This window comes from Micromys minutus, assembly GCF_963924665.1.
Source record: "Micromys minutus genome assembly, chromosome: 21".
In the NCBI taxonomy this organism is placed as follows: Eukaryota; Metazoa; Chordata; class Mammalia; order Rodentia; family Muridae; genus Micromys; species Micromys minutus.
The window spans coordinates 32039399-32058223 of record NC_137956.1 but is presented as its reverse complement, the minus strand read 5'-3'; the positions used below and the strand labels follow the sequence as shown (position 1 = coordinate 32058223).

The 18825-nt window shown below is 38.6% G+C and overlaps 1 protein-coding gene across 2 annotated transcripts in view; it reads right to left on the bottom strand.

Annotated features, from left to right (window-relative positions):
- STAG1 (STAG1 cohesin complex component) overlaps positions 1-18259 on the bottom strand; it is a 287724-nt gene extending 269465 nt beyond the window's left edge. For both annotated transcript variants that reach the window (XM_080933999.1, XM_080934000.1), the window contains exon 1: positions 18101-18259. The gene's annotated coding sequence lies outside the window, so the exon portion shown is untranslated. The remainder of the gene's footprint in view (positions 1-18100) is intronic.
- Positions 18260-18825: the final 566 nt, after the last annotated feature.

Genomic DNA, 18825 nt, shown 5'->3' with positions numbered 1-18825 from the left:
AATAGGAATATCCAAAAATATAACTGTTGTAACTTTTACACCACTTACAACTGTATGTTGCAATCTGATACTGTCCCAGTTCATTTCACCTAAGATGTGGATGATTCCTTTGTCCAGCAAATTCACTGTAAAATAGTCACTTAGTGATCAAAATAACTGCAGTGCTTTTTGGTGAAGTAGTACATTTTATTTAGTAATAGCCCTAAAGTACAAGATCATGGCAATCCAGCTCTACCAAAGAACAGGCATAGTGACACACCTGTAATTTAGCACTTGGAAAAGAGACATAGAAGGATTACAAGATCAAGGGCTCCCTGAGACAGAATAAAAACCCTCTCTCAAAAGAATCACAACATTAAAACTAGATATGCTAAAGAGAAGCTAGCCACATTTATATATTTCACTTAGGTTTAAAAAATAAAGAGTATGTTAGATACTTTGAAAAAGAAAAGACAGCCATATTACATTGCTTTAGTTGCTGTATTTTATTCAGTAATGGGGATCTGTAGTGGTCTGATTGAGACTGGCCACATGAGCTCATCAAATATTTGCATTTGTATCACCAGCAGCTAAGCTGACAGGGAAAGATTAGAAGGTGTGGCTTTGTTAGTGGAGATATATCAATAGAGGTGGGCCCAATGTCTCTCTGTGAGTCTGTCTCCCCTCACCACAACTATCCCTCACCCCCTCTGCTTTGTGCCTGCTGCCAGAGATCAGGGTGTAAAACTCTCAACTACTTCAACACAATACTTGTCTGTGTCCCGCCATGTTCTCTTTAATAATGATAATGGACTAAGCCTCAAATTGTAGGAAAGCACCCAATTAAGAGTTGCCATGGTCTTGGTGTCTCTTCACAATAACAGAACACTAAAACAGTGATCAAACTTACACATGCTAAGTACCTATTACTAATCTACACTCAGTTCAAATTAATCTATTTGATATTAATCTATTACACCTAATTTAAAAAATAAACTTTCATTACAAGAATATGCATCACTACTATTCTTGGGTTTCAAGCATTTACTTAAGGGCATAAGAATATATCCTCCATGGATAAGAGAGAGAATTACAACTATATTCCAGAACTCTAAAGTCTAGTCACACATGCAATGTCCATAAAATGTTTTAATGAAAATGATTGCTTACCTTTGGTGAGTAGCTGTCATCCTTCATTCACCAGCTAAGCAGCAAGAATCTAAGGGAACAGATCACATCCCTGGTATGGCTATCTTACAATTGTGTACAGTAAGTACCTTATCCAAAAATCTGCACCATGTGTTTTGGTATGTCCAAACATCATCCTTACAGACACTGCAGTTCAACCCTATTGTGCCAAAGTTAAATGGCTTCCTCAGCAACTTCTAAACACATGTAAGAACAAAACCCATTTTTCCCTTTCGTTGTAAGAATCAAACATTCAAAGAAAGGACAGGCCAGTGGCTGACTACAAAAACAGAAATCAGTCACAGCACACAAACAGTAAAGTGACTAGCATACTTCCTTATTACTAATCACTTTAAATGTAAATAGCTAAATTCATAAAAGACAATAAGCACAAATAGTTTCAAAATGAAAGGATGGGAAAAGATCAGTGCAAACTAATAAAAAGAGCTAATGTGCTTATAATAATAGCAGACAAAATACATTTTTAACCAAAAATCATTGCAAAGGCCAAAGTACAGTACATGTGGATCAAAGAGTTAATTCATCAATACATAACAATTATAAAATTATAAACCAAATAACTAAGAGAACTGAAAAGAGAAATAGAGAGTTCCACATTTGGACACTTCATAACCTCACTTTCAAAAATGGAAAAAAATTCTGAACTAAATATACACAAAGAAACAGAAGTTTTAGAACAACACTATACACAAATTAGACTTGGCACACACATCCAGAATATATTACTCAATATCAATAAACATGCATTCTTCTCCAACCAAATTAAAATTCATCAGGATACACCATACTTGGAGAACAAAACAATTCTCAATAAACTTAACCAAGTTAGAATTTATAATGAATTCTCTTCAACCACAACAGAATCAAATTAGGTCAACAACAGAAGGAAAAGTACAAAATTCACAGTATAACCTAACACTAAATAAGCAATGGGTCAAAGAATAAATAATATGGACAACCTTACTTCCAAAAATTGGAACAGCTAGATAAAAAGAAAAAAAAAAAAAATAAAATAAAAGAAACTGCCATAGCTAACTTAACATAAAAACTCAACAGTCCTATGTCAAGATAATAAATTAGTAATAAAAAGCTTCCTCCCCACTCCCCACAAAAAGTTTAAGACCAAAGAACTTTACTAGTAAATGTCATCAAATATGTAACACACATTCCACCCTTTCAGAAATTAGAGGATTGAACCAGGCATGGTGGCTGAACTCATAACCCCAGCACTTAGGAGAGAGTAGCAGACGGATCATTGTAAGACCAAGGCTAGTCTTGTTTATATAGTGAGTATGGTGGTTTGAATGAGAATGACCTCCATAAGGTCGGATATTTTAGTGCTGTGCTAGTTGGTAAAACTATTTGGGAAGGATTGGGGGTGGCCTTGTTGGACGATATATGTTGCTGAGGATTGGGGTTCATAAGCCCTCACCATTCCCTGTTACCTTTTTCTTTCTTTACGTCATGATTATGTCTTAGTACTTAGGCTCTCAGGAATTGAGAAGCCCTGTGCCATGCCTGCCTACTTACTACCATATTCCCTGCCATAATGGTCATAGACTCACACCCTAATAGCATAAACAATCCCCTAATTAAATTCTTTCTTTTATAAATTGCCTTGATCATAGCATTCTTTACAATAGAAAAGTAAAATTTGAGATCATCTGAAACTACATGTTGAGTCAGCTTCAAAAACAAAATATAATTTCTTAACTTTAACAGTAAATAACTTTTGCTGTTAAAGGAGAAAAATTAAGAAGAGAAAATAATAACACACTTGGTGACTGCAGCATGATCCTAATACTAAGGACAGTTAAGAAACCTCAAGAAAACTAAAGACTTTTCCTTGAATATGAAAGCAAAAACTCTACAAAATATAAACAAACCAAGCACACAGGCACATTAAAAAGATTACATGCTGGGGATGGGAACACATTACTATAACCCCAGCACTCAGTAGGCAGAGGAAGGAAGACTATTTCAAATTGGAGTCCAAGATAGTCTACAAAAGGAAAACAAATTCTATGCAAGTCAGCCAGAATTACAGTGTAAGACCCTGTCTCAAAACAAATTGTACACCAAGACCAAGTGGAATTATGCTAGAAATGCATAAACAGTTCTCTGTATGAAAGTATCAATATAATACACCACATTAGCAGAATGAAGAAAGATGCCACATGATCAATTCAACAGGCAAACATGAAAAAGCATTTGGGCAAGTTAACAGGGTTTTTTTTAAATAAGAAGCCACAGAAAGCCAACAGTTCATAATAGTTAATGTTAAGCCAGCTGTGGTGGTACCTGGTAGTGCCTTTGATCCCAGCACTAGGGAAAAGAGGCAAGCAGATCTCTATGAGTTTGAGGCCTGGTCTACATAGCAAGTTCCTGGCCAGCCAGGAAGATATGGTTGACATTGTCTCAAAAATTAAAAAAAAAAAAAAAAAAAATTTAAAAAAAAGAAAAGAAAAAAAAAATCATACTCATCAGTAAATAACTAAAAGCTCTTTTCTAAATACAAAACACAAGTGCTAATTTTCAATAATGCTATTTGGAAGCATAGTGGAAATTCTTAACATACAACTGTGAACAGGAAGATGTTTGTCTCTACTTGTTGAAGATATGTTTCCAAAGATTTCACAAAAATAAAGCAAAATAAAATAAAATAAAAGACAAGCAAATAATCAGAATGGGCATAGCTACAGGATACAAGACAAAAAAACTATTAAATTTCATTATACAATAATCCCAAAAGTAAATTAATTAAATAATTTCACTTAAAATACCATCCAAAAGTTATAAAGTACTAAAAAGAGAACACAAACATGGCTCTATCAAATATCAGTAATGAAGGTTCACACACAAAGAGCCACACAAAATGGCTAAAACTTGGAAATCTAAAACCTGACATACTGGCACATGCCTGAAGTTATAGCACTCAAATAGCAAAACAGAATAATAATTGCAAATTCAAGGCCAAACTGTACTACACAGCAAGATCCAGCTAAGAAGGTTGTAAAAGAGTAGGGAGGAGGAAGAGAGAAGAAAAAACGGGGAGTGGTGGAGATCAAATGTTGATATAAATTAACAAAATAAAATATTCCTCATGATAAAAATATTGAACCCTAACTCAAAAAATGTAATATAATAGTACAATATGAATAATCTTCAAACATACTAAATGAAAACAGCTATATTATATCATCTCAATTATTATGAAAAAGGCCAAGCAAATATATAGTAACAGACTAGTATTTGTTTGGGAGCAAAAATTAGAACTGACTACAGATGAGCATAGACTTTTCTTTAGTGGATGATATAAATTTTCCATTCTAAAATTAGATAGTGGTGGTGATCATAATTTTCCAAATTATTATAACTAAGAATCACTAAGTTTTAAACTTAAAGCAAGAAAAACATACATAAAACACTACATAAAATATACCTCAGTATTTCTCAAAAAGAAAGGCAAGAGGTAGGAAAGATCAGGACATATGGTCCAAAGCAAAAACATACTAGAAGTACTGGGAATAATTTATCTCTACAAGAATAAATTGAATCCACACATGAAGCAGTCACATGACACACAGTTAAGGCTCTTTTAAAATTGAAGACAATACTGAAAAGTAAAATTGTTAAGAACCAAACATAAAAGGATAAATGATCTCTGGAATGGAGTAAATATACAAAATCAAAAAAAAAAAAAAAAAGTGACATGAGAACCAGGGTCCAGATCTTGTCTGTGACTATTTGAAACTAAAACCAAATCAAGTGAATGATGAGGAGTATTTTTAAAAGCTTAGCATTTTATCTCCCACACTGTCCCTGGAGAGTGCCCTGACCCAGATCTGCTATTGTGCAGATATCTGTCAGTGTACTAGGGGCATAATAATTCTGACATTGCTTAAGAGACCACCCCAGGTTTACCAATCAATCTTCAGATTATAATCTGCTTTTAATACAGATAGGTCTCCCTACCAAACAACAACAAAGGCACTTACTGGTTAGCACAAAAACAGTCCATTTTTAAGTTACTTTCTCAATGTAAATCAGTAAACTGACACCCTTTCATATACTCCTGACTTTAATCATCTAGGCCTTACATATCTAAGTATATACCATAATTTAATTTCTATGTTTATCAATGCTGAGAAAAAATTCTGGCAAACAGTTTATCACTGTTCTTCATATTAAGAACTGACAGTCTTCCCTAGAGACACTTTCTGCCTCACTGCACACCTCTAAAAACTTCCTGTTTTACTAACCGAATAAATGCTGGGAAATCTGCATATGCAAATTGATGTATTCCCAAAAGAAAAGAAACTATATTAATGGTTACAGAACACTGTTTCATTAAATAGCCATCTACTAACCAATGTCTTTGAATGAAGAGGACATACATACTTATTCCCAATACAAGTGAGGCAGTGAGGTCAAAGTGATTTACAATAGCACATACTGCTAATCAAAATATTAATCTGGATTACAATTCAGATTACCAGACTAAAAAAACCACTTATTTTTATTTTAAACAGAACAAGTACATATGATAGATTAAATGATTAAGATGAAGAAAGTTTAGATTTCCACCCCTAGGTAAAGCAGTATTCTCTTCATTCATATAAGCAATCTTTAAAAAAAAAAAAAAACTCTAGTAAATAATAAACCGCATGGCCAGAAGGTAGTGGCACAGGAGTTTGATCCCAGAATCTGGGAGGCAAAGGCAGGCAGATCTCTGTGAGTCTGTGGCCAGCCTGGTCTATAGAGAGAAACAGACCTCCAGGATAGCCAGGATTACACAGAGAAACAGAGGGAAAGGGAGAATATACATACATACATACATACATACATACATACATACATACATACATACAGCATATATACATACATACATACATACATACATACAATAATAAGCCATATAGAAAAGGAACCAGCATAGAATAGACAGAAACGCTCAAAAATTCAGAATTAGGGAAAACAAAACATCTGTAAAATATACTGAAAGAAGCCCTAAGAAAACCAAATTTAGGATTAAACTGCCTAACATGCATGAGTTTTTTGAAAAGCAGTAAATGATTTATGAGATTGTGAAAAAAGCCAAAAGTAGAATCGCTGATATTTTGTTGGAGATACATACAAAAGAGTATCCTATTAGATGCTAAAACAGTACAAAGACAGAAAAAACTACAACATAAACAGATGAAAGATCTAAATGCACTGAGTAGCTGATGTGACAAATTGTAGACCACAAAAGTTTGTTTTCTTTCTTTTCTATTAATAGCACCTCACATTGGAAAGATGGCTCAGTGGCTGAAAGCATTTGCCATGTATGTAAGCATGAGAACTTGAGTTCAGATTCATGGGAACCATGTTAAAAATGTCACATAGCAGCTTATATACATATACATATATATATATATATATACATACATATATGTATACACACACACACACACACACACACACACATATAATCCCTAGCACTTCTAGTTAAACTGGAAGCAAAGAGACAAGACACTCCCATTCCTCCACAGCTCATGGGCCACTAACCTGGAGTAAATGGTACAATAGCAAACAAGAACAGAATCCCTGACTCAAGCAACATGGAAGGTTAAGAACCTTAGGTAACCCTGATCTTCACACAAGCACCTTACATAGTACACACCCTCATACACAAACACACAAAAATAAATAACTGTTTAGAAGTCAGAACCCCCCATTCCAGTTATTTCCCTCAGTGTGTCATTACAGGATAGCACTACCATTAACTTATTAATCGGATTCATTTCTTGTGATGATGGTTAAACTGTCAACCTACTCAGAATCAAATGGCACTTCAATTTGTAAAGTGAACATTTAGACCAGCCTGTCAGGATGTTTCCAAAGTATGAGCAGTACTATCCCATTAAAGGGAGAGGGGATGTAAATGAAAAAGAGGAAATCAAAAGTCAAGATATACAAGCATTCACTCCTCCCTGCCCACCCTGCTTCCTAGCTACCATTAAGGTGAAAGACTGTTACCTCATACCCATTCCACCAGAACAGACTAATCTCTAAAATCATGAACTAAGCTAAACCTTTCTTCCTTTTCATTGTTTTTTGCTGTAGTCTGTCAATACCTCTCTATTAACACACTTACCTCCACAACTCTTACAACATCAGAACTTATTTTTACTGTTGTTCTTGTCATAATCACAACTGTCCATGGCACTGATCTATCACCAATTACTTAACAACCTACCTACCCTTCTCTTTTCATACTCCATCTCCTTGCCTACTCAGTAAAACAAGAATTCTCAACCTTGGCTCTATAGCTATTTTGGGCAATCAATTGTTACAGGAAACTTTTCCAACTATTAAAAATCTTTAGTAACAGCCCTGATCTCTACCCTCCGATAACAGTAACACACACCATCTCATCAAGCTTTATCCACCAATATTATCTGCAGATATTGCTAATTATGATCTAGGAAGCAAAATCAAGAAAATGAGCTAGAATTTTTACTTTTCTTATTTTTGTTTGGATAGGTTAATTATTATTATTTGTGTTAGTGCAAAGACGCAAACCTAGGGTCCTAGGCACACTAAGCAAATACTATGCAGCCTCAGACTCTAGAAATATTTTTAAATATTTCTCTGCTTAAAACTCTCTCACAGCTTTTGATTTTTACTTACAACAAATTGCATACTCTAAGTCCTAACTATTTCAAATACACTGTACACAATTTAATTCTATCACTCCAACCTCATGAGGCTATCACATTCTGCGTGTTCTCCCCACCATAACTACAAGTTGCTCCTAATTCCTGGCATACCACATTTTAAAAAAAAAATTTTTTTTGCTTTGTTCTTTCTTTGTCTCTACTTTTTTTGCTCAGGTTCTGTGACTGTCTCCACTTCTCATTCTCATGGTGACTTTATTATCATCACAATACCCAATTTATTTACTCCCCAGGAGGAATCACATGTGGTTTGTCAGCCTGAATTTCCAGTAGATAGCTTAGGTTAAATGAACAAATCTATAATGTGGAGAACTTCAAGTAATAGTTGAGTTTGCAACAATGATAACCTCAGCTTCACTGCCATCTCACTCCCACCTAGAGTTATCATTTCCCTCTTGAAACGGGAGAAAAGAAAAAGAGCTTAATGAAGTCCCCACCACTTGGCCTGAATAGAACAGTTCTTTAAGTGGAACTTTGGGGTTGGGGAAATGGCTCAGTGGGCATAGCACTTGCCATGCAAGCACAAGGACTGGAAGTTCACAACCCTAGGATCCATGTAAATATCAGGCAGGTGTGGTAGTAATTTGTAATCACAACATTCAGGAGGCAGAGTGATAGAATCAAAGTTAGCTAACTAGACTAGCTAGAATTAGAAGCTCCAGGTTCAGGAAGAGACCCTGCCTCAATTAATAAAATGGAGAGCAATTAAGACATTCTTGTCTACATCAGGCCTCCAAACATACATGCACAAACCCACAAATGTGTGCACACACACATGCAAACACACATACACCACTACTCAGACATATAAACACAGATGTGCTGTTAAGTATATTATTTTGGATTTTTTTTTACACTACTGTTAGTAAGTTTCATCCTTGACAACACATAAAGTCAGGGCTTTGGTCAAATTCATAATGAGATGATGCTATCTTCTTCCCTCATATTTTACAAAGTGCTTAGAAAAAATACTCTAAATAAAAAGTGCTTAATTATAAGAACCTTAACAGAGAACTTAGGTTTCTGTTTTACCTAACAGGTAAATAAAGTCAGCAGAGAAAGCAATTTTTATAACCATAGTTAATATGAAAAAAAAGAATAGATTTTTTTTTTGTTTCCTACGTAGTTCAGAGCAAGCTGTTCATTCAATTCTTTGTGACTGATACCATGATCATGAGAAATTAAATATAGTTATCAATATATTACAAAAACAAACTTGTGCTAGTGAATATGCTTCTTTGGCATGATGAACATTAGGCTGGATATGAACCAATGGTCTTGTATTTTACCATGTCAGCTCCAGCTCTAGAGGCACTAATATCTCTAAAATCAGTTACATGAGAATGTGAGTTACTCTAATAAACAGCTGGGAAATGTATAGAACAATGTCACAATTAGGCCTTTGAAAACTAAAGACATCCAAAAAGCTTCATTACCTACATTAGAATTTATTTTATGATTATTCCAAAGGGATTTAATAAGAGTGTCATCCTGTCAAAACACTAATTAGAAATAAACTGATGCCCAAAGAAGAAATTATTCCAAAATATATAGCTAGCCAAAGGTACAGATATAGTTAAAAATCAGATATCAAGCTAGGGTAAAACACAGTATTGAGCACTCATGCAAAAAGGTCTGGTCTTCAATGCCCAGATTTTTTAAAATTTAATTTTTTGTTTTTTATTTTTAATCAGATCTCAGGTTGTAGTGGTTTGAATATGCATGGCCCAGGGAGTGGCATTATTAGGAGGTATGTCCTTACTGGAGTAAGTATGGTCTTGTTGGAGTAAGTGTGTCACTGTGGGAGTGGGCTTTCAGACCCTCCTTCTAGCCACGTGAAAGACAGTCTTCTGGTTGTCTCCAAACAAGATACAGAACTCTCACCTCCTCCTGCACCATGCCTTTCTGGGTACTGTCATGCTCCTGCCTTGGTGATAAACTGAACCTCTGAACCTGTAAGCCAGCCTCAATCAAATGTCCTTAAGAGTTGCCTTGGTCATGTTGTCTGTTCACAGCAGTAAAACCCAAACTAAGACAGAGGTCTTGCACTATTTTACACCATACTGCTATATTTTTACAAAATATAGTATTTTCATTTTTACAAAAATATTTTAAATATTAGTAACTTAAAATGAAAACCAGGTAACCACAACTTTGTTTTCTGTATCCATTTACAGAAGAAGAAAAAAAAAAAAAAGTCAGCTATCATATTTGATCTACAAACTAAGTCTTAAAGGAAATTTATAAAATGTGTTTTACTCTTGGTAAAAATTCACTCCTACTCCTTTTCTTTACAAATTTATACATACAAAGCCTAATATTCATAAATAATCTTGAAGCCATCAAATATACTAAATGTAAAAAACTATTACAATGTGGAAAGTCATGGCAGTGCACACCTATGATCCCAGCACCTGGTAGACTGAGGTACAAATTAAAGACCAGCTTGGTCTGTATATGGCAATCTGGACCAGCCAAAGTTACAAGAGTAGACAGTTTCAAAACCTGGGCAGCAGAGAGCACTACAATGTCTTGCCTTGATGCCGTCCGTACCTCTCCAGAGAAAAAGGATTCCAATTTCTAAACTGTGTTTAATGATAACCAGCAAACACTGGTTATTACCCTTTATCTTTCCGCTCACCCTGATCATCCTCATCAGTTTTACCGATGCCTGTCTCCACATGAGCTAAAATTATTTGATTTTCAGAAAGCTATCCTTATCATTTCATCTTGAGTATCATTTTATATTCACTTTTTAAGTTTAAGATTGATATTCTTTGGATCTGCATACAATACAATATAGTCTAATGATTAAACATGAGAGTACAGAATACTTGCTTTCATTTCACAGAACATTTTGCAGTTCCTATTTTCATGAAAATCTAAATTAATGAACTTGTCCAAGTCTATATAGCAAGAAGGGGATGAAGTTTAAATTTAACAGTGAGTCTAGTACCAGGAACTCAATGGTGGCTGTCTAGGCCGTGTCATATGACAATGTTTCCTTCAACTATGAGGGGTGTTCTGGTTTTTTGGTCAGTGTTATCCTCTCCACTCCACTCTCAATTGGCAAGAAAAGGTATTGCTATAGATGTAGCCAAACTCTTAATCCTTCTTTCTCAGACTCCTAAATACTGTGATTAGACTTTCCACGTCATGGTGTGTTTTAAATTAAATAAGCAGTTCAAGAGAAGCATTAGCTCCTCTAATTTGGATTACTAGATTAAAACAAGGTTGTTTCCTCTCTTGTAATGTGAATCTTCCACTACTGTCATGTGTAAGCAGGGAGTTCAGAAATATAAAGCAAATGTTGATTTCTCTGGCTACTGCTATAATGCATTCACTCTTCATCTCTAACTTGGAAGTCTCTAGGCTTCTACCAGTAGCTAACTTTGTAGCCTATAACCAAAGTAAACATCAAATGCTTTACTCTTTTTAGCAGATATTAGCAAATAATTTTTTTAAAGACAAGATCTCTTGTAGCCCAGGTTGACCTTGAACTTCTGACCCCTCCTGTCTCTAAGTTACAGGACCATACTACCACACTCTACTTATATTCTACTGAGGATCAATCTCAGGGATTCTTGTAAGTTATACAGGTACTCTACAAACTGGCCTACCCCTGGTCTTCAATCTTACTATGATTTAAAAACTTCCACTTCCACAAAAAAACAAAAAACAAACAAACAAAAAAATGGGCATGATGGTGCATACCTTTAATCCCAGTCCTGGGGAGGCAGAGGCAAGATTTTTGTGAATTTGAAAGTTTTTTTTTTTCACTTTCATAGTCAAGATAGGCAAACAATAAATTAAAAATAAAAAAGGAGAAATAGGCAATTACATAATCATAGTCAAATGTAATCTGATAAAATCTCTCTCCTCCCAGAAAAAAAGAATCAACAAAAACAAGTTAAATTTTGAAAAATGTTATCAAAACCAGGTATGGTTGTGCTTATTTGTAATCACAACACTTGGAAGATAGAAGACATGAGGATCAAGGAGTCCAAGGCCAGTCTTCACTAACATAACTAAAAAGAATAGAAAACAAAACAGTATTTTTAAATCACCCTTTGACTACTTCTATAAAATAAAGCAACCAATAGTCAAAAATCCTTGTTTTTTAAAAACTGTGACAGATAAAGGTCTTAATAAAGTCAAAAGTTTTAAGTTCACATAAATTAAAATGCTTAGTCTCAAAGTGAAGTTAAGCTAGAAATCAGGAACAATAAGACATCTAAAGTGATCCCATATATAAAAAATTGGATATACTTTTAAGTAAGACACAGGTAATCAAATTGAAAGATATCAATTCAAATCAGGAAACTATTTTGAACTGAATAGTGATAAAATACTTTATAGAAGATAATTAGGAGTATCAATAGCTTTAAATGTTTTTATTGAAACCAACAAAATACGGGCTAGACAGAGTGGCTGGTGCTATAACTAAAACACTTAGGGGATTACCATGAGCTCAAGCCCAGCCTAGACTACACAGAGAATACCTCAAAAGGGTAAATGAAAAGAACAAACAAATAAAAGAGAAATGCTAAATTCTATAACTTGGAAACTTTACATAAGGGGGAGAATCACAAAGAACAGAAATCAATTGTCCTAGCTTGGTTCTCTATTGCTATGATCAGACAATGACCGAAAGCAATTTAAAGGCGGAAAGGGTTTATTTTAGCTTATACGTTGTAGTCCATTTATTGAGGAAAACCAAGGCAGAAGGAAACTCAAAATAGAAGCTTGAAGCAGAACCCAACAAAAGAGCTATGCTTACAGGCTTGCTCCCCATGGCTTGTTCAGCTTGCTTTCTTATACAACACAGGACTGCCTGACCACGGATGGCACCACCTAATGAGTTGAGTAATCCCCTAATTCATAGGTTGAGTACTAATCCATAAAATACCCACAAACATGCCAACATGCCCATCTGGTAGAGGCACTTCTTCAACTGAGATTCCGTCCTCCCAGGTGACAAAGTCTATGCAAACTGACCAAAAAACTAAGCAGCACACAAATGCAATACAAAAGATATTAAAAAAAAAAAAAAAAACTGTAAAGTTGCTTTGGCAAGATAAACTGAACCATTAATTCGTCAAGATTAAAAGAACACACTAGTGATATAAAAACACATTGATGTTTTAAGAAACTATTTTAATTTGCCTCCCAAATCTTTCCACAACTAAGTATAACCCAGTACTCAGAAGGCTGAGACAAGAAGATTCCAAGTTTGAGACCAGTCTGAAATAAACAATGAGTTAAAGGCCAGCCTGTGCTAAAGAATAAGACCCTGTTTTAAAATAAATAAATTACTTTAGAGAAAATCCCAGGTCCAGGAGGTATTATTCAAAAAAAAAAATTCTATTAGTACCAATGTGATATAATTCCCTTTAGTAGACAAGAATAATTCCTAATTTTCTGAGGCCATCATCCTAATTTAAAAAAAAAAAAAAAACTATCACAAAGGTTTTATAAAAGACCTACAAAGGAAGATGAAAAAGATGCTAGAATATCTAACAACAAAGTATTAGGGAAGGGAAAAATAATTTTTGACCAAGTTGGTTTTTTAACTTTTGAAAAGCACATATGTTTATTCGTTCTAAAGTATCACTGAGGGAAGCTTATTTTCAAAAGTTTGGCTACCACAAATAAAAGTATTATAGACATTTTGTTCATGTATCTTCATAAACAAGAATTTCCCTTATGAGGGCTGGAGAGATCAGTGGTTAAAAGCACTGACTGCTTTATCCAGAGTAGTAGATTTCCAGCACTCACATGGGGCTTAAAACCATCTGTAACTCCAGTTCCAGGGGATCTCTTCTGGTGGGCACTGAACACTCATTGTGCACAAACTTCCTTCCACAAAGGCATAACACACATATACCAAATCTAATTAAATTAAATAATAAAACATTTTAGAGCTAGGCATGGTGTCTGGTGCACACATTTAGTCCCAGCACCTGGGAGGCAGAAACAGGCAGATCTCAAGAGTTTGAGGTCTGCCTGGTCTACATATTGAGTTCTAGGAAACTACATAAGAGAAGGACTGGGTCTTTGAAAAAAAAAACCAAAAAATAATTTCCTTCATCTAGACTATAAAGGAATATAACAATGAGGTTTAAAGCAGATGTTCTTCCAAATTAGTAATTAAGAAAAAAAACCTTCATATATAACTATTATCAATTTAAACTCTATCTAGAAGTGGTAATGTAAGACCATGTTGTACATGCCTGTAAAACTAGTACACAGGAGGCTAAAGTAAGAAGATAATGGGTTATTAAGTCAGCTTCAGTTATAGAAAATCTTAAATTTAATCACAGATCAAACATGTTGAAGAATCAAGTCCTCTAAAAAGTATCTACTGGCCTTCATATGAGTGGCATATTCACAAGCAAAAAAAAAAAAAAAATTGTAATAAAAATAAAATTTAAAGATGGCAGTGGGGCATGGCTATAATCCCAACATTTGATTAACAGACATAGAAAAATCAGGAGTTCAAAGCCAGACTGGGATATATAGCACCCTATCTTATTCAAAAATAAAAATAGGGACAGAGAATGTAGCTATTCTAACATACACCAGACCCTGACCTCATACCTAGTAATGCAAAAGACTGATAAAAATGAGAAGGGGAAAGGAAGGGAGAAGAGAAAGGGTGGGGAAGAAGTTACTGTTTTAGCTGTGTCTTTTACTTAAGTTCAGATTCTAAAAGGGTAATGGGAAGATGGTTCTCTCCTCATTAGAAGTAAATAAATGATGGTCACACTACCTTTTACTTTAGAGTGGGAGAGAGTCTGTAAATATATCAGGATAACTTCCCTATGATTATACTAGAGAAGAAAAAGGGTATGTTTTGTGTGTGCAATTAATTTCCCTATAGTTAACTGAATTTACATAAAAGATTATCTGGGTAGGCCTGACCTAATCAGGTTAACTTTTGAAAGGTCTTAAAATCTACAGAAATTAGAGACAGAAGTCAGAGACATGATTCCTATAGTAGCCATTTTGTGAACTGCTGCCTATTAAGACCATCTGCCAAAAATAAATAAAATAATAATTACAGGCTTTGGCCAAAGGCTAACAAAGATGCATTAAATCTCCTATAGTACTGAGATTAAGATAATCCATCTATAATCAAACAAATAAAACAGATTATAAATGTTTAAGTTTCAACTAAAAAGGGTTTACAATGTGTAAAAGAACTACTGGCTTACCTCAACTTTAGAAAGGAAAAAGGTAAAATTTAAATAGTTAAAAAAGTTAAAACTTACACAATGGAGTACTACTCAGCCATTAAAAACAATGACATTGTGAAATTCTTAGGCAAATGGATAGAACTAGATTTGAACTAGAAGCTAGCTAGTGAGATATCCTAAGTGAGATAACCCAAACACCAACACACACACACACACACACACACACTCACACACACACCCATGGTATGCACTCACTGATAAATGGGTATTAGCCCAAAAGCTCTGAATACCCAAGATACAATTCATAGATCACCTGAACCTCAAGAAAATGACCAAAGTGTGCAGATGCTTCGGTCCTTCTTAGAAGGGGGATCAAAAATATTCTCAGGAGCAGAGACGGAAGGAAAGGCCATCCAGAGACTGCCCTACCTGGGGATCCAGCCCATATACATTCACCAAACCCAGACCATATTGCTGAGGCCAAGAAGTACATTCTGACAGGAGCCTGATATAGCTGTCTCCTGAGAGACTCTGCCAGAGCCTGACAAATAGAGGTAGATGCTCACAGCCAACCACAGAACTGAGAGCAGGGTCCTTAATGGAGGACTTAGAAAAAGAATTGAAGGAGTTAGAGGGGTGTGCATCCCCTAAGAACAACAATAGCAACCAACCAGAGCTCCCAGGGACTAAACCACTATCCAAAGAGTACACATGGACGGACCCATGGCTCCAGCTGCACATGTAGCAGAGGATGGCCTTGTTGGGCATCTATGGGGGAAAAGCCCTTGGTCCTGCTAAGGCTCGATGCCCTAGTGTAGGGGAATGTCAGGGTGGGTAGGTGGGTGGGTGGGTGAACACCCTCATAGAAGCAGGGGGAAGGATGGGATTGGGGATATGGAGGGGAATCGGGAACGGGGAATGTAAGTAAAATATATCCAGTAAAATCAGTTTAAAAAAGTTAAAACCAAGATCACAAACCTCCGATGTCTCAAGAAACTTGAGTTCAAGGCTCTTGCCCCTTGCAACACTGCTTGAGTTTTTATAGAAACCTTTCAAAGCCAAAAGTGGCTCTAAACCCAACATTTGAAACAGAAGAATTGCTATAAATTCAAGGCCATCCTGAACTACATACCAAGATCCTTTCTGGAAAACAACAAAAGATCCATTCAGAAATTGGCTGGCCTGGCACCCACCTATAATCCCGGAACTCCATAGGCTGAAGAAAAGACTGCCCTAAATTAAAGGCCACCTTAGACTAAAATAGTGATTTCAAGGCCAGCCTGGGCTGGGCTACAGTGAGATCGTGTTGGTTGTGGAGGGGATAACCACACAGCAATTGTATTAATCTCTTTTTAAAAGGCCAATACTAGACTTCCATTTGTTTTGCTTTTTTAAAGGCAGTATCTCATAAAATGTCCATGCTAATTTTAATTTCAACTTGTGATCCCCCCTGCCTCTGCCTTCTGAGTAACCAGAATTATTGGCATAGACCAACATGCAGAACTCCAAAAGTACAGTTTTAAAATGCAAAGAAAAAAAACACCTGTGGGGTTTCTTTTAGAAGTTTATTTGAGTAAAAAATTGTGTTACATTCCCCATAATTAAAAACAACGAAGTATCATTCCTTGTTCTATCAGTATTTCTTGGTCAAAATTTTAGCCTCGATCTATATACATTATAAGACCAACACCCATCATACACAAACCGCTTTTATTCCCACTGCTCTGTACATTTCCATAAAAGAACTTAGCCATCAGAATTTGCAATTTGTACTTTTAAAAAAATACACTGGGACACCTAAAGGTAAAGTTACAAATTCCATTAAGCTACACATCGTACAACTTATTCGGATTTTGGTACTTTCACAAACACTACTTTTGCTAGACGTAAAATAATAGCTGTCTCTAAGCACAACCAGGAGAGAATTAACATATCCCTCATCTTAACACCAACTTCAACAGCAGATAACTCACTACCACAAACTGCACTATTTGGGCTCTATAGGGCTCCAAAACCATCCAACGGCTTAACACTCCCAGGACACGACTGTTCACAATGTGGAAAGAATCAGTAACAATTCTAATGTAGGCAGAAACGGTTGACGTGACAATCCGAAAACCAGAAAAATGTTGTGGCCCCTACTGCACTCAAGCAGCCCTCAGTTCGGACCCCTCCAAGTGGGGCTCAGGTCCAACTCCAAGCACTTGGGTTTCCCAGCTCTCCATCCCGCCCCCCCACCTTTAGGGAAGAGGAAAAACAACTTTTATTGGCCTCGTCTCCCGAGGGATTGGGAAACTAGCGGGGCAGTGCTCCGGCCTGGACACGTTTCACCCAGAGGCCCCGTGCGGAGCTCAGACGACCAATAGCGGGAAAACCAGCTTGCGACGCCCCGTCGGCCGGGGTCCTCGGCCCCCTGCCGCACCCCAGCAACCAGAGGCCTGAGCCAGCAGGCTGGCTGAGCGACCCCCAGGACCCTCGGCAGAAGCGAGCTCCTTGTCATGTGACGCTGTCGCCGCCGCCGCCAAAGCCCCGCAGAAACGCAGGGCGGCGGAAGGCGTTCGCGCCAGCCCGCCTAGGCTGGCCCCGGCGCGGGCGAGTCCCGAGAGCCCGGGCGGGGGGGGCGGAGGGCGGGCTTGGCGGCGGGCCCGAGCGCGCCACAAAGGCTTCCGCGCTACCGCCGTGGAGCCCGGACGGGCGGGGGCACCGTTTTCGCGGCCCGCGGGAGGGGTGGAGGGAGCGGAGCGCCCGCCGCGCCCACAAGCAGGTCCCGGGCGCTCGGCCGCCCGCAGCCGCCGCGCAGCGCACAGGCCCGCGCGGCCTCCCTCCCCCGCGCGGGGCCCGCGCCGGCCCGCCCGCTCGCCGCTCGCGCTCCCAGGCTCTCGCCCGGCCTCCATCTTGGATCGGCGCTTCCAGCCCCCGCGCCGCTGCCGCCGCATTCCCCCTTTCCCGCCCCCCGCCGCCGCCGCCGCCGCCGCCGCCGCCCGCGCTCACCTCAGCTACCCATCCGGGCGCTGTCGGCCGTCGACCTAGTTTCCCCCCAAAAGTCTCCGGTGTGTTATTCCCGATGTGGGGGGGTTGTTACGGGGTGGTCGCCGGGGGCTCGGGAGCGGGGGCCGCGCCTTCAACGGAGCTGCAATCCTAACCCGCCATCTGGTGGCATTTTCCACACGCCAATGGCGCCGCTGCAGACTTGGGTCCCGACCGCCCTCTGCTGGCCGCGGTGCTCACTGCCTGGCTGACAGGACTGGCCTGCCCGGAAAGGGGAGGGAGTTGAGGCGCGAGCAGGGGCCCTCGGACGGGGGCGCGCGCTATCGCTCGCCTCCGGCTAGCGCGCACGCGCAGCAGCGGCGCGGGAAACGTGGCTTTTGCGTGGCGGCCCCGCCCCCGCACGAAGCTCCTGCCGCGCTCGGCCAATCGCGAGCCGCGGAGACGTCTGGACGAGGGCGCTGTGGACGGCTCGTGGGCCGCCCGAGGCGAGCGGAAGGACGGACTCCGCGGCGCCTGCGCGACTCGCTCTCTTGGTTGCCGCCCGCCATTTTTAGAGCTTCTCGGAGAGCCAGGAAGGAGTCCGCCCCCGGCCCTTCCGCCAAGGCCCTCCCCGGAGGGGGCCGCGCTCCACTCACGCCCCGAGGCTGCCAGCCGCCCACACCCGCCGTTATCCGAGCGAGGCGAGCCAGCGGGCTGCGGAGCCCTGCTTCCTCCCCGCTTAGCCGGAG